Below are 24693 nucleotides of genomic sequence, written 5' to 3' on the forward strand. Positions count from 1 at the left end.
AGGTAGAAGCCAAAGCATACCAGAGGATTCTCTGGTGGGACCGTCCAACCCAGCCAAGAAGCAGTCCTGGCTTAGAAAAGTGTGTGGAAAGGTTCCTGGACACTCTATGGCTGCTTTTTTACCGAGGAGAAAACACACACAAACACGGGGAGAGCATACAAAGTCCTTGCAGATGTTGTCCTTGCTGGGATTTGAACCCATGATCCCAGTGCTGCAAGTCTTCACTGCTAACCACTGATCCAATGTGCTGCCATTCACCCTCTAATATCTAACAGGCTGGAGAAACTTGAACCTACTGCCACTCTATCTTCAGCTCCTTTGTGAGAAAATGTATTTGGGCAGCCACTCAGTCTACCAAATAAAATTCCTGAAAAGGAAATTGGAGATGGCTTCGCTACTGGTACTGGGGGCAGTGCTAATACCACAGTGTCGTACCATAGTTTGCTGGAAATATTCCAGGCTGGTAGGAGGCAAGCAAATTACCACAGAAAAGTACCAGCAGTAATGTTCAGGGACCAGCGCTTGTAGAAGACGAAGACAACACCGGGAGAAATAGTGACGGCTGGGGACCGAGTATGGACACGAGGCATGTGGTTGTGAAAAGCTTCCGCCTAAAAGGCCACATTTCAAGTGAAAGCAGCTTTACAGGACTTCCTGTGAGAAATGACACGCAGGGTAGATAGGGTTTCCCTCTATGCCAGTCCTTTCACCAAGCTAAATACAACTGTCAGCAAAAAAAGTTGTGGACTGGCTCCGTACCGTCCCTGGCCACATTCACCTGTCCACTTGTTTGTGGTTAGGCGGTCCTTCCTATAAGTGCACTGGGGAGGGCACGGGTAATGTTGTGGGACCCGTGCTAGTGGAAGGCGGAGGCAATACCGGGAAATATAGGGCGGCTGGGGACAGAGTATGGACACCCGGCTGTCGCCAGCATGAGGTTATGAAAAGCTTCCGCCTCCACGAGCCTAAAAGGCCACATTTCAAGTGCCAGCAGCTGTCAAAAATTTGGCAGTATAGTATTGCAGCCTGTGGGTGGGTGGCTGCCTGCATACTTGCACTTGCATTCCAAGGAATGGGGTAGGGACAACTGAACGCTGCAGTGGGACAAGGACGTGGACGGTGATTGTTGCAAGTCCGCAATGACAGGTTCGCATGCGCCAAGGATCACTTATTATGGACACACTTTTAGGCAGTGACCTGGGAGTCAGCGATGCTTCCAGAGATGCTTCCCCATGGTGTTCCCATGTCTTTTCAGCACTGTATGCATGTGTGTGATGATGTGTCACACACCACATGGCCACATAAGGTTGCAAAATGTTAAAATGAAATTTCCTGGTGAATGCATTTGTCTTGGTTGAAAGCAAAAAAGCATCAAAAACGCTACGTGTGAGCATAGCCCAAGGTGTGGAGGAGTATTTTTGTTTTTGGTTATTTATTTTGCCTTCTATACAAGTCATTACCCTGGAAAGGATGTTCCTTAACATATTTCCCAGGAAAATCCATTTTGGTTTTGTTTTTGTATGTTTTATGGTGAGTCCGTAAAAGTGCCTTAATACTCTGACAACGATGTTGACAGCAGTGATCTGGGAGTCAGAAATGCTTCCAGGGGTCTTCCCCATGCTGTCCCCATGTCATTTGAGCACTGTTCCCATCGATTTGGGCAATTTTTAGGCCCTCTGCAGACCGCCGGGGGTAGCAGCCTGAAAAATGCTCGAGTTTCCCATAGACTTACATTGGGCTCATTGCTCGGGAAGAGCACCCGAGTATTCCAATTTGCTCGACCCGAGCAACGAGTACCAGAGCATTTTAGTGCTCGCTCATCACTACCCAACACCCCTGCTTTCCTCACAATGGCCTCTCTTACGTTGAAAAAAATGTATGTGACAGATAATGTCCCTTGGACGCTCAGGATCTGGGCCATGATTGCCTAATGTACGGTGCGCCCTGTCAGTCTTCAGCTCCTTATCAATAGGGTCACCAAGGATATTATTGAATAATGTCTATAGTGTTGGCATGATCGCTTGTGCATTGATGCTTTCAGGTATACACCTTATCCGGATATTATTGTGATTTTCTTGGTCATCAACCATATTAATCAGATCGTTTATTTGCTGGCTGTGAAGATCGAGTGTTTGTTTCTGAGCATTTTGATGGCCCACAACTTGCACGACATCATCCTCTAATCTCTGTACCTTGTCAGTAAGCTGTGACAGGCTAGAAGTGAGGGGACGTATTTCAGTTTTTTATGTGGTCTCCAGCGTTTGTATATATTGCTCTATCTATTGTTTAGTAGGGATAGACGCACAATATGAAATAAAAAATCAATTATAGCGTTCTCCATATCAGAATCCCCTGTGGCTCAGGGTGGGGAGTAAATTTCCCTGTGAAGCAAGCACTGCTCAGTATGTGGGCTTTGGTGAGAGTACAGGGAGATTTGTGGAGCTGTTTTCCTGTGAGGCCTACATTGAGAGAAGTTGGCGCAGGACTTACAGGCCTGAGCTGTCTGGCATCATGAGGGTTAAGACTGCTTCCTTTTCTAAGCTGAGATGAGGCAGTAATAGCTCCAGAGCAGAATGATAAGACTTTCAATAAGAAACACTGCATACCAGACATGCTGACGGAGGTGGAGGACCTCAGACTAACCTCGGATCTCTTCCTCCTTTCCCATATCGTAAGTCATGTTTGAGGCTGTAAATTGCTTATAATTCCCCCAGGAACATAGTCTGAAGAGAGTGCTCTCAGTGTGTGCATTCTCTCAGTGCTATGTCCATGCCATGGCCTTCCTGTTGATGTTCAATACGTCCAACGGCGGCGTTGATTGGGAGCAGGATTGTGTGATGTAACAACCTTATGTGAGCCCCGGGAACGCGAGTTGTGACACCAATGGAACGGCACCAGAACGGGAGGTGCGTATGAGTGTTTTTATTTTAACAATGCCAAACATGAGGAATGAGAAGGAGTTGTCCTAGTAGTGGACAACCTCTTTATGAAGATACAATTTTCAGTTAAAAATGAAAAAGGCTTCTCCCCTGTGTGACTTCTCTGAAGTTTATTAAGAGTTGATTTCCATGTAAAACATTTCCCACATTAAGAACATGAAAATGGCTTCTCGTCTGTGTGAGCACTTTGGTGACTAAGAAGTGATGATTTCTTCACAAAACATTTCCCACATTCTGAACAGAAAAAAGACTTCTCCCCTGTGTGAGTTCTCTGGTGCTTAATAAAATCTGAATTATCGTTAAAACATTTCCCACATTCTTAACAGGAAAAAGGCTTCTCCCCTGTGTGAGTTCTCTGGTGCTTAATCAAAGCTGATTTCTGGCTAAAACTTTTCCCACATTCTGAACAGGAAAAAGGTTTCTCCCCTGTGTGAGTTCTCTGGTGCTTATCCAAATCTGATTTCTGGCTAAAACATTTTCCACATTCTGAACAGGAAAAAGGCTTCTTCCCTGTGTGAGTTATATAATGTCTGATAAAACTTGACTTCAATGTGAAATATTTTCCACAATCTGAACAAGAAAATGGCTTCTCTCCTGTGTGAATTGTCTGATGGTTATCAAGATGCACTTTCTGTTTAAAACATTTCCCACATTCTGAACAGGAAAAAGGCTTCTCCTCTGTGTGAGTTCGGTGATGTCTGATTAAACTTGAATTATTTGTAAAACATTTTCCACATTCTGAACAAGTAAATGGCTTCTTCTGCTTGTGACTTCTCTGGTGATTAACAAGATTTGATTTCTGGTTAAAACATTTCCCACACTTAAAACAAAAAAATCTATTCTCTGCTGTGTGAATTCTTTGATGTTTAAGAAAAGACTTTTCAAGGAAAAAACTATTTCCACATTCTGAACATGAAAATGGCTTCTTAGCTTTAGGAGCAGCTGGCTTTTTAATGCTTATTTTGTGACTTTGATTTTCCTTAGTAGTCGGTAATGAATCAGAAGACAGGACCTGTTTCATAGGATCAGATGACAGATCTTTGCTGTGAAGGGATGATGGTATATCTGGAGTAATGGCATTCACTTCAATTGTATCCTGTGGGATCTCAAGATCAACAGATTTAAAAATTTAAGATGTCAGCTGTCCCTCTGATCTCCTGGTACAGTCATCTGCCAAGAATAAAACCAATTATTATTTATGAATAAAATATCCTTAAAATTTATATTGTTGAATATTTCTACTTAAACTCTCCGTAAAAATGTACTTTATGTAAAAGTATCATTATTTACCAAGAAAACATATCACAGAAAAAATCAGCCTTAGGGTATGTGCACACGATGCAGAAATGCTCAGGATTTTTTCCTGAGCGTTTCTGCATCTCTCTGGCAGGAAAAAACGCATGCGGATTGTACATGCGGTTTCCTGACAGGGACATGCGGAAATGAAGCGGTCTTCACTTTCATTTCCGCATGCGGGTTGACAAGCGCTTCCCAAGCGATTTTAGCATCACTTGGAAAGTGCTTGTCAACTTCACACTATATAAATCCATGCAGCCGGCATGGATTTATATAGTGTGTGAATGTCAAAAAATAAAAAATAAATATATACTTTACCCTCTGATGGCCCCCGGTGTGCTGCTTCGCTCGGTCCCGGCTACCGGCAGTGAAGACTGAAGGACCTGCCGACGTCAGCGTCACGTGACCCGTCACATGACTCTGACGTCAGCGAAGGTCCTTCTTCATTCAACCACGAAGTGCGGGGAACCAAGCAGGAGTGCTGCGCGGGCCGTCAGAAGGTAAGTATATATATATTTTTTTATTTTATTCTTTTTTTTTTAATGATACCTGAGTCTGGATGAGAGTCCTCTCATCCACGCCCGGGTATCATCCGCACATTAGACCGCATGAAAAGCACATCAACATATACAGTGATGCGGATTCCATGCGGTCTAATGCAAGTCAATGGCGCCAGAAAAGCAGCTTTTCCGCAAAATTAATTGACATGCTGCGGATTTTTGAGCGCAGCGTTTATGCTGCGGAAAAATCCTCATCATGGGCACAGCACATGCGGATTTCAATTGGGGAACATTGCTGCCCTTCTACTATGCGTTTTTCATGCGTTTCCGCGGCGTTTATGCAGCTGCAAAAACGCCGCGGAAACGTATGAAAAACGCATCGTGTGAACTCAGCATCACTTAGCATCACTTGGAAAGTGCTTGTGACAACTAGGTCACACTATATAAATCCATGCAAACTGCATGGATTTATATAGTGTGACCCGAGAGAGTGGTTAAAAATAAAAAAATAAATCTATACTTACCCTCCGATGGCCCGCGCTGGCTTGCTTTGCTCGGTGCCGGCAGCGATGGATTGAAAGACCTGCCGACGTCAGCGTCGCGTGACCCGTCACATAACTCTGACGTCAGAGCAGGTCCTTCAATCCACTGCAAAGTGCCGGGAAGCAAGTAGGAGCGCAGCGCGGGCCGCCAGAAGGTAAATATACATTTATTTTTTATTTTACTCTTTTTTTTACAGATTTTTTAATGGTACCTGGGTGTGGATGAGACTCTCCTCTCCTCTACACCCGGGTACCATCCGCACATTAGAACGCGCCAATTACGCAAGTACAGATGCAGTCTTGCGGAATTGGCGCGTTCTAATGCAAGTAAATGGCGGCGAAAACGCAGCATTTCCGCAAAATAATTGGTAGTGCTGCGTTTTTTTCCGCAATGATAATCCGCAGCGGAAATTTCCGTAGCATGTGTACAGCACATGTGGATTATCATTGGGGAACATTGCTGCCCTTCTACCATGCGTTTTTAATGCGTTTCCGCAGCTGCAGAAACGCATTAAAAACGCATCGTGGGCACACAGCCTTACTAACACCAAATCAGATAACAAATGCATTAGCATTTTAGTGTTGGTTGGGTGTGCTGGGGTGTCTGTCCATGTGGGGTGCACTTATATAGTGCTGGGCAGCTCTCCTGATCTAATAGTATGAGCATCATCAATAGGCTACGCCAGACACTGTGCATCACACCTACCTGTGTGACTGGCGTCCTAAACAAGCTTCATCTGTGTGCATCTTTAATACTAGGCAACCACCCCCCCCATGAATTGGTAGGTTTGTGAGTGGTTGCTCCACCAGTATTTTGCACCAGCGCTGCCCCCCCCCGCCTTTATCATGGGGGTCTGCGGCATCCTGCTAGTGCATTTGTTATATGATTTAGTGTTAGTAAGGCTGTATCTTTTTCTGTGATTTTTTTTTATTTTGCCCTATGTTAGCCGTCATTATTCACCAAGACAATAACAGTTCACAGTCTAATAGAAAACCTCATAGGATGAACCAGTGGATCGTAGTGTTCAACTGTTTGTTACTTCTGTCTCCTAAATATGGAATAAAAAGCCACCAAACAATGTTATGTAGGTGAAAATAATATCAATAAAAACTTCTACTCATCTCACAAAAAACAAGTCCCCACTCAGGTCCATCATCTGTCAATGGAAAACCAGAGGTTTCCACATTATTAGTGGCTGAAAGGCTCTTGAAAAGCAACATGGCTTCCATAAACCAATCCAGCAATATCCGCTCTCCCAAAGTCAGATCTCCCCCTCGCTTCTGAGCCTTGCAGTGCGCCCAAACCACATTTAGCCTCCATGTATTTGACATTACTATAGTGAGAAGAACCCACTTAATTGATGATGTGTGTCTCCTGGAGCACAATCTGGGCACTATGTGTTGGGTAATGAAATTATATATTTGCAATTTTCACTCTCCAACATCCACTGCATGCTAATTTCCGGAAAGTGCCTGTGGAGTCAAAATAGTCACTACTCCTATAGATTATTTCACTGAGGGTTATAATTTCCAAAATGGAGTCACTTTATGGGGTTTTCTACTGCTCTGGTTTTCTGCAATTTGGTCACATTAGGGTTTCTGTAAATGGTGGGTCCCATCTCCTCTGGGATCTGCTCCTGCAATGTCAGCTTCTCTCGCCAGGAGCCGCCTTATTCATCCTGCAGGCGGCGCTGGTGATGGAGGAGACGTCAGAACCAGAAGCTCTGGGCGGCACAGGCTCTGTCCAGCCACTAAGATTAGGTTGCCTGGGACCTGTAGTACCATCCAGTCTGGCAGTATGGGGGTGTGTGCTGGCCAGCTGGAGTAATCTGCTCCCTACTTCAGCCATTTGGAAAGCACCACACCCTACTAAAGCTGGAAGCATATTGCCGGAAGCTGCCAGATACAGCCTTGTCCTCCTCTGGTTCAGTCCTCTGTGCTCAGCTCCCAGCTTGTGTATTTGTTTCCTGTTGTGACCTCGGCCCGTTTACTGACTACTCTTGTGTCTTCTGATTTTGTATTTTCTCTGCCCTCCTGGTTCTGACCCGGCTACCTGACTATTCTTCTTCCCATCTCACTCCACAGAACACCAGGTAACACCGTGTTCCAAGCTTAGGGGGTCTCTGTCTATGTCCAGATCCATGTAGAGGGGTTAAAGAATGATGAGCCAAGAAATCCTTGGGATCTGGAAAATGGAGTAGATAGCTACTAGTGTTGAGCCACCCCCGTAGTGTTCGAGTTCGGTTCGTCGAACACCCGTGTGTTCGCCGAACTGTTCGTCGAACTGTTCGTCGAACACCTTCGAACACCGTTAAAACCAATGGCAGGCAAACAAAAACACATAGAAACACATAGAAAACACCTTCAAAGGTGTCCAAAAGCTGACAAACTGCTCAGAAGACACAACTAACACATGGAAAAGTGACAAGTACATATAGTCATGCGAAAAGAAAAGAGGTGGAGGAGTAAAAGGAGGGGGAGACACAGATATAGGCATGTCATGCCCTTCTAAAATCCAAAAAGTGAGAAGCCGACACGTTCAGTCCGCTCCTGCCCGTGCCACCTCCGTGTCGCCGGGTTTGTGCCAGAGCCGCGGTGAACCCTGACAGCCAGCCCCCCTCTCCCAATACTGGTGCCTGTCCGCTGGTGGGTCGAGCGAGCCCCCCTGTGGTGGAGGCAGCTCTAAGCTTTTTAATTTAAATTGTCTCTCTAATTTGAATAAATACACTTTAAATCCATTTACAAGGATCTATTGGAGGGCAAGTCTCATGCCAGCAGCCGCGTAATTCCAGCTCCAGTAGCGTCCACTAAAGCTGCTGCAGTTAAAAAGCTTTTATAAGGATCGAGCTCGGCTGTCCACCGCAAGGCATCCTACTGCCAGTCCGAGCCCCTATGCCTTGGGGTGCCTCCTGATGCTCTTCACTGAGTATCCCGTGGTCCCGAAGCATTTCCTTTGAAAAAATGAAGTGTCCAAACTACAGGTGGTGTAGCTTGCTTAACAGCCGGGATAATCCGCTGACTAGCAGACCCTGCTACTAGGCACAAAGTATTTCCTGGGCTAGATGCAGTTAAAAATTTGTAATTAGATACTCTCGTTGGATGCTGAGAAAGCATTCCATAGAGTCTCCTGGCACGCCATATATGATTCTCTTAAAAAGCTTGGGGTAGGGGTCTAGGGGACCCTTTTATAGCCAAAATCACGGCCCTGTATCGCAATACGTCACCTAGGCTGAAGATAAATGGAACTGTAGCACCTTGAGGGCTCGGTTGCTACAGAGGTATTGCACCTCACCCAGAGGTGTGATATCTCACTCTCAGGTAAGGATGTAGTGTGGATCAGGACCCGACACCTGCATGCATTACACCACATTGCCGTGGGGCAGGGCGACCAATATGCCCCTGAGATGGGCACGACAGTCCCTGTCCCTGGCTGGAGTGGGGGGAGGGAACACCGAGGAAGGGGAACCCTGTAGTGCAGGAGCAGGGAGGAAGCAGTTCCTGGGTGCATTGAGAAGGGAGTATAAAAGGTGGGCACCATCTTAGTTCAGTGCAGAGAAGTCTGAGCAGAAGTGGCAGGGAGCAGGGGCTCTGCATGAGCTCTGCTCCGGAGGCGGGCCTAGTAACAGAGGCCCAGGCCTGGAAGAGGGAGAAGGAAGGAAGAGGAGCGGAGAAGGCTCCAGGAACGAGGAACGAAGGGATCTCAGGGGTGCGGACGGGCGAGTCGCCACCGCACGCCCAAATCCACCTGCGTGGAGGGGTCAGGCCAAAGGGGGAGACCGGTCCCCGAAACTAGTGGAGGCAGGAAACGACCCTCAGCTAGAAACAGGAGGCTGTGACATTTTATGTGGCGCAGACCCTCGCTACACCCGCTAGGAAGGCACCACATAGGGTCAGGGAAACTGGCGCCAAGTTTACCAAGAGGAGGCCCGAGGCAGCCGGACAGAAGGGTTGGTAAGAAAGGCCAGACAAAGGACACACAAAGGGGGTCCTGTGAAGCACTCCAAAGTTATCTGGGAGTTGTCTGAGCCCCTCACCTGGTGAGCACAGTACGACGTGGGCAGCCGTTACCTGCAGACGTGGTCTGGATAATAAGAACTGTGAGTAAAGGCCCTGGACTGCATCACTGACTCCGTGTCATTACTGCTGCTGCCCTGCATCATCACCCCCATCCTCCGCATACACTGCCCTGAGGCTATACTCCTCCCGTGGGGAGTTATGCTACGCTCTGCTGCACCCACAACACCAGCCTCAGCGGTCTGCCCTGGAGCGGCGGTTCACTCTGACCGCAATCCACGGGTGGCGTAGTCGGACATTTAAACATCAAAACCACATAAATAGTTCCGCCACTGGTTTGACCGCCCTGAGCCACGGAACCGGGTTGCCGCCACGGAGACTACAACCACCAGCATCCACCAAAAAGGGTCCGGCTCCGGGTGTCCCAAGGCCCAGGGGGCGCGTCAGAACATTTTCATCACCTTTCACAATCACCAATGGGACAAGGCAGGGATGTTCTCTGTCCCCTCTCTTATACATCCTAGTGACGGAGCACCTGCTCTCATCAATTCGCCATAACCCCAATATTAGGTGGATTGAGGTGGGAGGCACCGAGTACAAGTGCTCTCTATTTGCTGATGATGTCCTAGTATATATCACTCAATCACATATATCCATCCATGCTGTTATGGCTGAAATAGATCACTTTGTTACATGGTCAAATTTTAAAATCAATGCAGCGAAGTCTGAGGCCCTCGATGTCTCCCTCCCCAAATCCATATAGGATTCCATCCAGTCCAACTTTCCCTTTGCCTGGCCCTCACAGGGTATCAAATACTTAGGAATTCCTATTCATAGAGACCTCTCCCATCTATGTTATCTTAATTTTGGGCCCTTTATTGAACAACTCCATACAGACCACGGTTGGCAAGTTAGAACTGTAAGATTCACTACGTGAACCACTGGTGTTTTGTGGAAAAGCACATGTACACTGCGTTCCAAATTATTATGCAAAAAGTGTTTAGGAGTGATAAGGGAAGAATTTGTTTGTTTGTCAGTTAAACTCATTGATGGTGATGTGTGTCAGGGCTCTTTATATCACTGTAAGCAATTGCAGACACCTGTGCTAATTAGTTTGGCAGGTGTGTCCAATGAAAGGCAAGACTACTTAAGAAGGCTGTCTCACATTATTAAGCAGCCTACATTTTCTGCCAAAATGGGAAAGAAAAAGGATGTGTCGGCTGCTGAGAAGCAACAAATTGTGGAGTGTTTAGGTCAAGGCATGACTACAATCAACATTGTGCGATGATCAGGATGAAGTGTCTTGGCAATCAAGAAGTATGTAGCTGATTCACAGTACACACGTGTGCGTGCTGATAAGGGCAAATTGAGGACTCTTTCCTACAGGCAATTACGTCAGGTTGAAAGAGCAGCGGCAAAAAAGCCTTGTCATAGCAGCAGACAAGTTTTTGAAGCTGCTTGTGCCTCCAACGTCCCCCGAACAACAAGATGCAGGGTCCTTCAGAGGTTTGCAGCTGTGCATACGCCATCCTGTCGACCTCCTCTATCCACTTCACACAAGCAGAAACGGCTCCAGTGGGCCAAACATTACATGAAGACTGATTTCAAAACTGTTTTGTTCACGGATGAGTGCCGTGCAGCGCTCGATGGTCCAGATGGATGGAGTGGAGGATGGCTGGTTGATGGACACCCCACGCAAACACGGCTACAGCGCCAACAAGGAGGAGGTGGAGTAATGTTTTGGGCTGGAATCATGGGGAGAGAGATTGTCGGCCCCTTTAGGATCCCTGAAGGCGCTAAAGATGAACTCCATAATGTATGTGGATTTTCTCAAACAGCACTTCCTGCCATGGTTCAAGAAGAAGAACCGTGTATTTCACAGCAAGATCATTTTTCTGCATGATAATGCACCATCTCATGCTGCACATAAAACATCTGCATCTCTGGCTGATATGGGCATAAAAGGGGACAAACTTATGGTGTGACCCCCATGCTCCCCTGACCTCTACCCCATTCAGAACCTTTGGAGCATCATTAAAAGGAGTGTCTATGATGGCGGGAGGCAGTTCACATCTAAGCAACAGCTCTGGGAGGGTATTCTGTCCTCATGCAAAACAATTGAAGCAGAAACCATCCAAAACCTGACAAATTCAATGGACGAGAGAGTTCAGAAGCTCCTTTCGAACAAGGGGTCCTATGTGAAAATGTAACATCACCTAGAATAAAGTTTTGAGTTGAAAACTGTTTGATTTCAGTTTCTAACAACCTGCTAATGCTTATAATTTCAAAAATGACCATTTTTTTGGTCTTTATTAAAATGAAAAGGTTGATCGAAAAGTTTGGGGATCTAAGAGTGTGACAACCCAGTAGTCATGATTACTTCGAATTCTGACAATATGAGGGTCATGCTGCAGGTAGTGCAGCAAGAAGGCACTTATGTGTCTTGCGCATCTCGGAGCCCCAAAATTATTTTCCGGGCTAGATGCAGCTAAAAATTATTATTAATTTTAAATCTGGTGAAGCTTTAGTATAGATGGCCTAATAGGATCAGTGCTGCACACTGCTACAAAGCCCAAATTATTTTCCAGTCAAGATACAGATAAACATGATTAGTAATTTTAAATCTGGTGGAGCTTATTATAGATGGCCTAATAGAATCAGTGCTGCACACTGCTACAAAGCCCAAATTATTTTCCAGCCAAGATACAGATAAACATGATTAGTAATTTGAAAGCTTAAAACGGTTGGTAGGGTGATTTTAACCAATCATCAAGCTTTTACTCTCCCCAGGATGACACAGGGGTAGAAAAGTCGTTTCGGATCCATGATTTGTTCATCTTTATGAACGTGAGTCTGTCTACATTATCAGTGGAGAGCCGCGTGCGCTTATCTGTCAGCACACCACCAGCAGCGCTGAACACACGTTCAGACAGAACGCTGGCTGCGGGGCATGACAAGATCTCCAAGGCGTAAGTGGCTAGCTCCGGCCATTTATCCAGATTGGAAGCCCAAAAAGAGCAAGGGTCCAGTGACACAGTCATGGCTTCAATGTTTACTTGGAGATACTCCTGTACCATCGTCTCTAGGCGTTGACTATGTGTCAGGCTTCTTGTCTCCTGTGGCCTTGCAAAGGATGGGCTAAAAAAGTGGTGAAATGATTCCGCAAAATTGATGTTACCAGCAGATACTGTGGTTCTGTTACGGTTTGAGTGCTGAACACTTGACGGTCCCACGGTTGGCAAGTTGGAACTGTGAGATTCACTACGTGCACCACTGGTATTTTGTGGAAAAGCACATGTAAGATTCTGCAACAGTCTCTGCTGATACTCCTGCATGCGTGCATCCCTTTCTATGGCAGGAATAATTTCTGCAAATTTACTTTTGTACCGGGGATCTAACAGTGTGGCAACCCAGTAGTCAGGATTATTTCTAATTCTCACAATTCGAGGGTCATGTTGCAGGTAGTGCAGCAAGAAGGCACTCATGTGTGTTGCGCATCCAGGAGCACCAAGTCCCTGTTGTGTTGGTGGCGAGGTAACAATCATGCTTCCTTCCTCTGTCCTCTCCCCCCAACCTCGCACAACAGAAATGTGATCAAGGTCTCCCTCATCTGATGAGTCTTCCATCAGTTCGTCCTCCACTTCTTCCTGGGCTCCTGCACCTTCCTCACTAGTTTGGCTGCTACCATGCGCCCTGGTAAAACCATCTCCCCCACCCTCACATGCCTGCCGCCTTGGTGCTGCCGACCGTCTGGACCTTGCAGATGTTAGCCCTTCCGCATACAACTCCTCCTCCTCTACTTCCTCCACCTCCTCTTGTGCCACCACCTGACTCCGAATTCTGTTTAACATGTGCTCCAGCATGTAAATCACCGGAATAGTCATACTGATAATGGCATCGTCAGCACTAAACATCTTCGTCGCCATTTCAAAACTGTGCAGAAGGGTGCATAGGTCCCTGATCTGAGACCACTCCTCCAGCGTGATTTGCCCCACCTCTGGATCTCGTTGGCCCAGGCTATACGTCAGAACGTATTGCACCAGGGCTTGTCGGTGCTGCCACAGTCGCTGCAACATGTGCAGAGTTGAATTCCACCGGGTAGGCACATCGCATTTTAGCCGGTGAAGTGGCAGGCCCAATGACTTCTGTAGAGATGTAAGTCGCTGAGCTGCGGGATGCGAACGGCGGAAGTGAGCACACAGCGACCGTGCCCACTGCAGAAGGCCATCTAGTCTGGGATAGTGGGCTAAAAATTGCTGGACAACCAGGTTCAACACGTGAGCCATACAAGGCACGTGTGTGATATTGCCCCGGCGAAGGGCCGCACCCAGGTTTGCAGCATTGTCGCACACGGCCTTCCCTGGTTTCAGGTCCAGTGGAGACAACCATTCATGAAATTGGTTCTCCAGAGCTGACCACAACTCCTCAGCTGTGTGACTCACATTTCCCAGACATTTCAATGTAAAAACCGCCTGATGACGTTGAGCCCTACTGCCAGCATAGTAAGGAGGTGTGCAGGATCCCTTCTGCGCAGTTAGAAAGCTTGTGGCATGACCAGACAGGCTTTGGGTGCAGGTGGAAGACCGAGAGGAGGTTGAGGAGGCAGAAGCAGTGGAGGAACTTTGAGATAAAGAGGATTGACGCACAACTCGTGGGGGCGGCAAGACTTGGACAGCAGCCCCTTGTCCTGCTGTCACCATAGTTACCCAGTGCCCAGTCAGCGACATGTAACGCCCCTGTCCATGCCTACTCGTCCAAGTGTCTGTGGTGAAATGCACCCTGTCACACACAGAGTTTCTCAAAGAAGCGGTGATGTTGTGTGCGACATGCTGGTGGAGCGCAGGCACACCTTTCTTTGAGAAGTAGTGCCAACTGGGCATCTGGTACTGGGGCACTGCGACGGACATAAGGTCTCGAAAATCCTCTGTGTCCACCAGGCGGAAAGGCAGCATTTCTGTAGCCAAGAGCTTGCAGATGGTGAAATTCAACCTCTTAGCTTTCTCATGGCTAGGAGGAAATGGTCTTTTACTTGTCCACATCTGAGGGACCGAGGGCTGGCTATTGTGCTTAGACGGGGTTGATAAGGGTGTCCCCGGCAAACTGCCGGTCTGTGAGGAAGATGCAGGCGGACATGTTAGGTTGCCTTGATCCAAAGGTGGTGCTATCGATGTCGGACAGCGCTCAACACCAGCTGGTGTTACCACCTCCAAAGAAAATGATGACCTGCCAATCACGCTGGCTGTTGCGGGTAAAGAGGTGGCAGGTCTGCGCCCCAAAACAGGTGTGACTGCTGTCCCCCCAGTCACAGAGGATGAAGAGGCCGCGGATGCACAAGATATGGCAGACGGTGGTTGGCCCGGCCGGCTAGGCCGCATTGTAGCACACTGAGCTTCCCACTGCAACTTATGCTTCATGTCCATGTGCCGGTTCATGCATGAAGTACTCAAACTATGTATTTTTTGGCCTCTACTTAGCTTTTGCTGACAAATGTTACAGATAACACGAGTTGGGTCATCTTTATCGATCTGAAAAAATGCCCAGGCTATGCAAGGCTTAGCACCCATGCGACCTGAAGAGCCACCACGACTTGTGGTGAGAGGCAGAGTTGTGTTTGAGGATGCAGTTGTTGACGTGCTTCCAGTACTACGTCTCTGTCCAGGAAGGCGCAACGTGACCTCGTCGTCACTAGCATCTTCCTCCACCTCCTCTGCTGACCTCATCTCTTGGCTGACTGTGGGTTGACAGTAAGTGGGATCTCCAACCTCATCATCATCACCCTGTGCGTTATCACACCCATCGTCCTCAGAGCCAACCTGTTCCTGCCCTGACAAAAAACTAAAGTTGTCGCTCCAATCAGGTATTTGAGTCTTATCATCGTCTTCCTCATTGTCTCCACCAACAGGAGTTACAGTTTGGGAATGAGGGTCTACATTATGGTCAGAACCTTCTGCGTCTGGTCCTGGATCTGACTCATAAAGATTCTGGGCATCAGTGCAGATCATTTCCTCGTCTGGATTCACAGAAGCGCTGGAGTCGACCTCTGATTCCCAGGCTATAGTATGAGTAAACAGCTCTGCAGACTCAACCATCTGTTCTACCTCATACTCAGACGGGCAGCTGGAGATTTGGGAGCTGTGAGGAAGCAAGTGCGATTGGGGTGACACCTTTGAGGACTGGAGTATTTGTGATGTTGAAGTTGATGTGGAGGAGAGCCCACTTAAAGGAGCAATTGATATCCGTTGAAGCACCTGCTGTTTTTTTGCCTCATCTGGAATTTGTAGCGATTGGCGTGGCCGTAAGAAAGGGATCTTATCACATTGTCCGCTAAAAGAAGTAGACATTTTAGTGTGGCTGGAAGATGGTCTTTCTTCTGCAGATGTTACTGTTGCTTTAACACCTACCCCACGGACACAACCTTTTTTCCCCTTCCCAACACGCCTATTCCCCTTTCCACCAGCAGCAGGCCTTTTTCCACTCATTTTGGTGGTTAACTAATTAACAACTCTGGAGTTGTTTGCACAAAAAAACAATGGATGGGAACCGAGCAGAGCTGAGTGGCCAAACTGTGGTATTAGGCCAAAACTATTGGCTGGGTTAGATGCAGAAAAAAATTATATTCAATTTGCAACCTGATGGAGGTCAGTATAGATGGACTAATAGAGAAAGTCCCACACACTGCTAGAAGGCCAAATATTTTTTCAGAGCTAGATGCAGATAAAAAATATTTTTAATTTGCAACCTGATGGAGGTCAGTATAGATGGACTAATAGAGAAAGTCCCACACACTGCTAGAAGGCCAAATATTTTTTCAGAGCTAGATGCAGATAAAAATTATTTTTAATTTGCAACCTGATGGAGGTCAGTATAGATGGACTAATAGAGAAAGTCCCACACACTGCTAGAAGGCCAAATATTTTTTCAGAGGTAGATGCAGAAAAAAATATATTCAGTTTGCAACCTGATGGAGGTCAGTATAGATGGACTAATACAACAAGTCCCACACACAGCTAGAAGCCCAATATTTTTTCAGAGGTAGATGCAGAAAAAAATAGATTCAGTTTGAAACCTGATGGAGGTCTGTATAGATGGATTAATAGAACAAGTCCCACACACAGCTAGAAGCCCAATATTTTTTCAGAGGTAGATGCAGAAAAAAATATATTCAGTTTGCAACCTGATGGAGGTCAGTATAGATGGACTAATACAACAAGTCCCACACATAGCTAGAAGCCCAATATTTTTTCAGAGGTAGATGCAGAAAAAAATATATTCAGTTTGCAACCTGATGGAGGTCTGTATAGATGGATTAATAGAACAAGTCCCACACACAGCTAGAAGCCCAATATTTTTTCAGAGGTAGATGCAGAAAAAAATATATTCAGTTTGCAACCTGATAGAGGTCTGTATAGATGGATTAATAGAACAAGTCCCACACACAGCTAGAAGCCCAATATTTTTTCAGAGGTAGATGCAGAAAAAAATATATTCAGTTTGCAACCTGATGGAGGTCTGTATAGATGGATTAATAGAACAAGTCCCACACACAGCTAGAAGCCCAATATTTTTTCAGAGGTAGATGCAGAAAAAAATATATTCAGTTTGCAACCTGATGGAGGTCAGTATAGATGGACTAATACAACAAGTCCCACACACAGCTAGAAGCCCAATATTTTTTCAGAGGTAGATGCAGAAAAAAATATATTCAGTTTGCAACCTGATGGAGGTCTGTATAGATGGACTAATACAACAAGTCCCACACACAGCTAGAAGCCCAATATTTTTTCAGAGGTAGATGCAGAAAAAAATATATTCAGTTTGCAACCTGATGGAGGTCAGTATAGATGGACTAATACAACAAGTCCCACACACAGCTAGAAGCCCAATATTTTTTCAGAGGTAGATGCAGAAAAAAATATATTCAGTTTGCAACCTGATGGAGGTCAGTATAGATGGATTAATACAACAAGTCCCACACACAGCTAGAAGCCCAATATTTTTTCAGAGGTAGATGCAGAAAAAAATATATTCAGTTTGCAACCTGATGGAGGTCTGTATAGATGGATTAATAGAACAAGTCCCACACACAGCTAGAAGCCCAATATTTTTTCAGAGGTAGATGAAGAAAAAAATATATGCAGTTTGCAACCTGATGGAGGTCAGTATAGATGGACTAATACAACAAGTCCCACACACAGCTAGAAGCCCAATATTTTTTCAGAGCTAGATGCAGAAAAAAATTATATTCAATTTGCAACCTGATGGAGGTCAGTATAGATGGACTAATAGAATGATGCTATGCCCAAAAGATTTTACTTCACTAGGTGCAGTAAAAAAATTGGTATTCTATACACAGGTGGTATATCTTGCAACACAGATAGGCTACTCCACTGACTAACACACTCTGCAATAGGCCAAAAAGGATTAGCTTTGCTAGATTCAGCCAAATGCTGTGAAAAAAACTTGCACAGCACTGGCACAGACCTGCCTGGCAAAAACTGATAGGAACTGATGTAACCTAGTCCTGAAAAGGACTGCAATTACAATTAGTCTTTACTCCCACAACCTATCTATTTAAGAGCACAGACCTGCCTGATAAAAGTCGTAGGAAATGCTGTAACCTAGTCCTTAAAAGGACTGCAATCACAACTATTCCCTACTCCCAAGCTATCTGTAGATTTGTGCGAAAATTGGCTTGAAATTAACAAGGTTTAGCGCACACAGCAACAGCAGTGCCGTCTAACACGCAGCTGCAGCAGTGAGAAAATGGTGGCGACGGGGAAAATGGCTTGGTCTTATAGGGCAAGGACATGTGACATACACTGCCAATGACACATGCCCTTGCTTGTGTGAAAAAAAGCACTTCGCTCCGTGTGTGCGCTGCTGATAGGCTGACAGACTGCACCTCCCCACTGCAAATGCGGGAAAGAGAAAAAAAAAATGGAGATCTTCATTGTTCCTGCAGAGATCCATCCCCTGCCCCTCCCCCCACCCCACTGTACACTCAAACTGCGTATTAACTAGAGATGAGCGTTGTTCTACTCGAACTGTTCGCCAATCTCAAATTCGAGCTGTTTTGGGCGGTGTTCGAGCCGTTCGGCGAACACGAACAATTTGAGAAAAATTCGGCTGTTCGAGGTTATGTTCGATAACTGTTCGTGCACCAAAATCATAACTGGATTTTTTCTCAGTAATGATGAAAATTAATGTTAATACGCAGTTTGAGTGTACAGCGGGGCGGGGGGAGGGGCAGGGGATGGATCTCTGCAGGAACAATGAAGATCTCCATTTTTTTTTCTCTCCCCGCTCTGCTGTCAGCGCGCGCTCCTTCCCGGCGTCCTCCTCCCGCTCTGCTCTCAGCGCGCGCTCCTTCCCGGCCCCTGTGCTTAGGGCGCGCGCGCGCGCGCGCTCCCCTCCTCTTAAAGGGGCCGCGCGCGCCGTCCTAAGGAGTCCCCGGCCAATGGCCGGAGGACTTCATCATATATAAGGCACCTCCTCCAAAATGGAGGTGCCCGAGCAATGTTGTTTGCACCTGTGTCTCACCTGTGCTTCAGCCCTCAGGTCCCGCTGCCAGTTACCTGCCAGTTTCCTGCCAGTTACCTGCCTGATTCCTGCCTGAATACTTGTTACCTGTCTGCCAGTCTGAGGTCCGACGGTCTGCCTTACTACTCCTGTCAGTCTGTCTAAAGGACCAGCCTGCCCGCTCACCTGGGAGCGCACATCAGCTACCTGCCTGCTTTCCTGAGGTCCGACGGTCTGCCTTACAACTCCGGTCAGTCTGTCTATGGACCAGCTTGCCCGCTCACCTGGGAGCGCTTCTCCGTTACCTGCCTGCTTGCCAGCCCGGAGGCTCCGTTGTCACGTGCTGTGACCACCAGCTATTCCAGACTCTTGCCCGCTCCCCTGGGAGCGCTTCTCCGTTACCTGCCTGCTTGCCTACCTGGAGGCTCCGCCGTCACGTGCTGTGACCACCAGCTATTCCAGACTCTTGCCCGCTCACCTGGGAGCGCTTCTCCGTTACCTGCCTGCTTGCCTGCCCGGAGGCTCCGTTGTCACGTGCTGTGACCATCAGCTACTTCAGACTCTTGTCCGCTCACCTGGGAGCGCTTCTCCGTTACCTGCCTGCTTGCCAGCCCGGAGGTTCCGCCGTCACGTGCCGTGACCACCTGCTATTCCAGAGACTCTCGCTTGCTCACCTGGGAACACACATCTACCATCTGCCTGCTAGCCTACCCGGAGGCTCTGCCATCACAGGTCGTACCTACCCTTTACCCAGAGACTGCCCTGATCACTTGCCGTATCTCCCTGTCCGTTCATCCAGAGACTGCCACCCGCTCCCTTACAAGGGCCGCCCCCTTGTATAGTAGCTCAGAGGTTCCGCCTCCCAGACCCGTTACAACCTCCATCAGGTTGCAAACTGAATATATTTTTTTCTGCATCTACCTCTGAAAAAATATTGGGCTTCTAGCTGTGTGTGGGACTTGTTGTATTAGTCCATCTATACTGACCTCCATCAGGTTGCAAATTGAATATAATTTTTTTCTGCATCTAACCCAGCCAATAGTTTTGGCCTAATACCACAGTTTGGCCACTCAGCTCTGCTCGGTTACCATCCATTGTTTTTTTGTGCAAACAACTCCAGAGTTGTGAATTAGTTAACCACCAAAATGAGTGGAAAAAGGCCTGCTGCTGGTGGAAAGGGGAATAGGCGTGTTGGGAAGGGGAAAAAAGGTTGTGTCCGTGGGGTAGGTGTTAAAGCAACAGTAACATCTGCAGAAGAAAGACCATCTTCCAGCCAAACTAAAATGTCTACTTCTTTTAGCGGACAATGTGATAAGATCCCTTTCTTACGGCCACGCCAATCGCTACAAATTCCAGATGAGGCACAAAAACAGCAGGTGCTTCAACGGATATCAAGTGCTCCTTTAAGTGGGCTCTCCTCCACATCAACTTCAACATCACAAATACTCCAGTCCTCAAAGGTGTCACCCAAATCGCACTTGCTTCCTCACAGCTCCCAAATCTCCAGCTGCCCGTCTGAGTATGAGGTAGAACAGATGGTTGAGTCTGCAGAGCTGTTTACTCATACTATAGCCTGGGAATCAGAGGTCGACTCCAGCGCTTCTGTGAATCCAGACGAGGAAATGATCTGCACTGATGCCCAGAATCTTTATGAGTCGGATCCAGGACCAGACGCAGAAGGTTCTGACCATAATGTAGACCCTCATTCCCAAACTGTAACTCCTGTTGGTGGAGACAATGAGGAAGACGATGATAAGACTCAAATACCTGATTGGAGCGACAACTTTAGTTTTTTGTCAGGGCAGGAACAGGTTGGCTCTGAGGACGACGGGTGTGATAACACACAGGGTGATGATGATGAGGTTGGAGATCCCACTTACTGTCAACCCACAGTCAGCCAAGAGATGAGGTCAGCAGAGGAGGTGGAGGAAGATGCTAGTGACGACGAGGTCAGGTTGCGCCTTCCTGGACAGAGACGTAGTACTGGAAGCACGTCAACAACTGCATCCTCAAACACAACTCTGCCTCTCACCACAAGTCGTGGTGGCTCTTCAGGTCGCATGGGTGCTAAGCCTTGCATAGCCTGGGCATTTTTTCAGATCGATAAAGATGACCCAACTCGTGTTATCTGTAACATTTGTCAGCAAAAGCTAAGTAGAGGCCAAAAAATACATAGTTTGAGTACTTCATGCATGAACCGGCACATGGACATGAAGCATAAGTTGCAGTGGGAAGCTCAGTGTGCTACAATGCGGCCTAGCCGGCCGGGCCAACCACCGTCTGCCATATCTTGTGCATCCGCGGCCTCTTCATCCTCTGTGACTGGGGGGACAGCAGTCACACCTGTTTTGGGGCGCAGACCTGCCACCTCTTTACCCGCAATAGCCAGCGTGATTGGCAGGTCATCATTTTCTTTGGAGGTGGTAACACCAGCTGGTGTTGAGTGCTGTCCGACATCGATAGCACCACCTTTGGATCAAGGCAACCTAACATGTCCGCCTGCATCTTCCTCACAGACCGGCAGTTTGCCGGGGACACCCTTATCAACCCCGTCTAAGCACAATAGCCAGCCCTCGGTCCCTCAGATGTGGACAAGTAAAAGACCATTTCCTCCTAGCCATGAGAAAGCTAAGAGGTTGAATTTCACCATCTGCAAGCTCTTGGCTACAGAAATGCTGCCTTTCCGCCTGGTGGACACAGAGGATTTTCGAGACCTTATGTCCGTCGCAGTGCCCCAGTACCAGATGCCCAGTCAGCACTACTTCTCAAAGAAAGGTGTGCCTGCGCTCCACCAGCATGTCGCACACAACATCACCGCTTCTTTGAGAAACTCTGTGTGTGACAGGGTGCATTTCACCACAGACACTTGGACGAGTAGGCATGGACAGGGGCGTTACATGTCGCTGACTGGGCACTGGGTAACTATGGTGACAGCAGGACAAGGGGCTGCTGTCCAAGTCTTGCCGTCCCCACGAGTTGTGCGTCAATCCTCTTTATGTCAAAGTTCCTCCACTGCTTCTGCCTCCTCAACCTCCTCTCGGTCTTCCACCTGCACCCAAAGCCTGTCTGGTCATGCCACAAGCTTTCTAACTGCGCAGAAGGGATCCTGCACACCTCCTTACTATGCTGGCAGTAGGGCTCAACGTCATCAGGCGGTTTTTACTTTGAAATGTCTGGGAAATGTGAGTCACACAGCTGAGGAGTTGTGGTCAGCTCTGGAGAACCAATTTCATGAATGGCTGTCTCCACTGGACCTGAAACCAGGGAAGGCCGTGTGCGACAATGCTGCAAACCTGGGTGCGGCCCTTCGCCGGGGCAATGTCACACACGTGCCTTGTATGGCTCACGTGTTGAACCTGGTTGTCCAGCAATTTTTAGCCCACTATCCCAGACTAGATGGCCTTCTGCAGAGGGCACGGTCGCTGTGTGCTCACTTCCGCCGTTCGCATCCCGCAGCTCAGCGACTTACATCTCTACAGAAGTCGTTGGGCCTGCCACTTCACCGGCTAAAATGCGATGTGCCTACCCGGTGGAATTCAACTCTGCACATGTTGCAGCGACTGTGGCAGCACCGACAAGCCCTGGTGCAATACGTTCTGACGTATAGCCTGGGCCAACGAGATCCAGAGGTGGGGCAAATCACGCTGGAGGAGTGGTCTCAGATCAGGGACCTATGCACCCTTCTGCACAGTTTTGAAATGGCGACGAAGATGTTTAGTGCTGATGATGCCATTATCAGCATGACTATTCCGGTGATTTACATGCTGGAGCACATGTTAAACAGAATTCGGAGTCAGGTGGTGGCACAAGAGGAGGTGGAGGAAGTAGAGGAGGAGGAGTTGTATGCGGAAGGGCTAACATCTGCAAGGTCCAGACGGTCGGCAGCACCAAGGCGGCAGGCATGTGAGGGTGGGGGAGATGGTTTTACCAGGGCGCATGGTAGCAGCCAAACTAGTGAGGAAGGTGCAGGAGCCCAGGAAGAAGTGGAGGACGAACTGATGGAAGACTCATCAGATGAGGGAGACCTTGATCACATTTCTGTTGTGCGAGGTTGGGGGGAGAGGACAGAGGAAGGAAGCATGATTGTTACCTCGCCACCAACACAACAGGGACTTGGTGCTCCTGGATGCGCAACACACATGAGTGCCTTCTTGCTGCACTACCTGCAACATGACCCTCGAATTGTGAGAATTAGAAATAATTCTGACTACTGGGTTGCCACACTGTTAGATCCCCGGTACAAAAGTAAATTTGCCGAAATTATTCCTGCCATAGAAAGGGATGCACGCATGCAGGAGTATCAGCAGAGACTGTTGCAGAATCTTACATGTGCTTTTCCACAAAACACCAGTGGTGCACGTAGTGAATCTCACAGTTCCAACTTGCCAACCGTGGGACCGTCAAGTGTTCAGCACTCAAACCGTAACAGAACCACAGTATCTGCTGGTAACATCAATTTTGCGGAATCATTTCACCACTTTTTTAGCCCATCCTTTGCAAGGGCACAGGAGACAAGAAGTCTGACACATAGTCAACGCCTAGAGACGATGGTACAGGAGTATCTCCAAGTAAACATTGAAGCCACGACTGTGTCACTGGACCCTTGCTCTTTTTGGGCTTCCAATCTGGATAAATGGCCGGAGCTAGCCACTTACGCCTTGGAGATCTTGTCATGCCCCGCAGCCAGCTTTCTGTCTGAACGTGTGTTCAGCGCTGCTGGTGGTGTGCTGACAGATAAGCGCACGCGGCTCTCCACTGATAATGTAGACAGACTCACGTTCATAAAGATGAACAAATCATGGATCCGAAACGACTTTTCTACCCCTGTGTCATCCTGGGGAGAGTAAAAGCTTGATGATTGGTTAAAATCACCCTACCAACCGTTTTAAGCTTTCAAATTACTAATCATGTTTATCTGTATCTTGACTGGAAAATAATTTGGGCTTTGTAGCAGTGTGCAGCACTGATCCTATTAGGCCATCTATAATAAGCTCCACCAGATTTAAAATTAAAAATAATTTTTAGCTGCATCTAGCCCGGAAAATAATTTTGGGGCTCCGAGATGCTCAAGACACATAAGTGCCTTCTTGCTGCACTACCTGCAGCATGACCCTCATATTGTCAGAATTCGAAGTAATCATGACTACTGGGTTGCCACACTCTTAGATCCCCCAAACTTTTCGATCAACCTTTTCATTTTAATAAAGACCAAAAAAATGGTCATTTTTGAAATTATAAGCATTAGCAGGTTGTTAGAAACTGAAATCAAACAGTTTTCAACTCAAAACTTTATTCTAGGTGATGTTACATTTTCACATAGGACCCCATGTTCGAAAGGAGCTTCGGAACTCTCTCGTCCATTGAATTTGTCAGGTTTTGGATGGTTTCTGCTTCAATTGTTTTGCATGAGGACAGAATACCCTCCCAGAGCTGTTGCTTAGATGTGAACTGCCTCCCGCCATCATAGACACTCCTTTTAATGATGCTCCAAAGGTTTTGAATGGGGTAGAGGTCAGGGGAGCATGGGGGTCACACCATAAGTTTGTCCCCTTTTATGCCCATATCAGCCAGAGATGCAGATGTTTTATGTGCAGCATGAGATGGTGCATTATCATGCAGAAAAATGATCTTGCTGTGAAATACACGGTTCTTCTTCTTGAACCATGGCAGGAAGTGCTGTTTGAGAAAATCCACATACATTATGGAGTTCATCTTTAGCGCCTTCAGGGATCCTAAAGGGGCCGACAATCTCTCTCCCCATGATTCCAGCCCAAAACATTACTCCACCTCCTCCTTGTTGGCGCTGTAGCCGTGTTTGCGTGGGGTGTCCATCAACCAGCCATCCTCCACTCCATCCATCTGGACCATCGAGCGCTGCACGGC

At 47.4% G+C, this 24693-nt stretch overlaps 1 pseudogene; it reads right to left on the minus strand.

Moving 5' to 3' along the window:
* Window positions 1-3087: 3087 nt before the first annotated feature.
* Window positions 3088-24693, minus strand: part of LOC141198678 (uncharacterized) — a 208436-nt pseudogene continuing 186830 nt past the window's right edge.

The sequence above is a fragment of the Phyllobates terribilis genome, unplaced genomic scaffold (genome assembly GCF_046119375.1).
Source record: "Phyllobates terribilis strain yellow unplaced genomic scaffold, ASM4611937v1 Scaffold_99__1_contigs__length_5935540, whole genome shotgun sequence".
NCBI classification, from domain to species: domain Eukaryota; kingdom Metazoa; phylum Chordata; class Amphibia; order Anura; family Dendrobatidae; genus Phyllobates; species Phyllobates terribilis.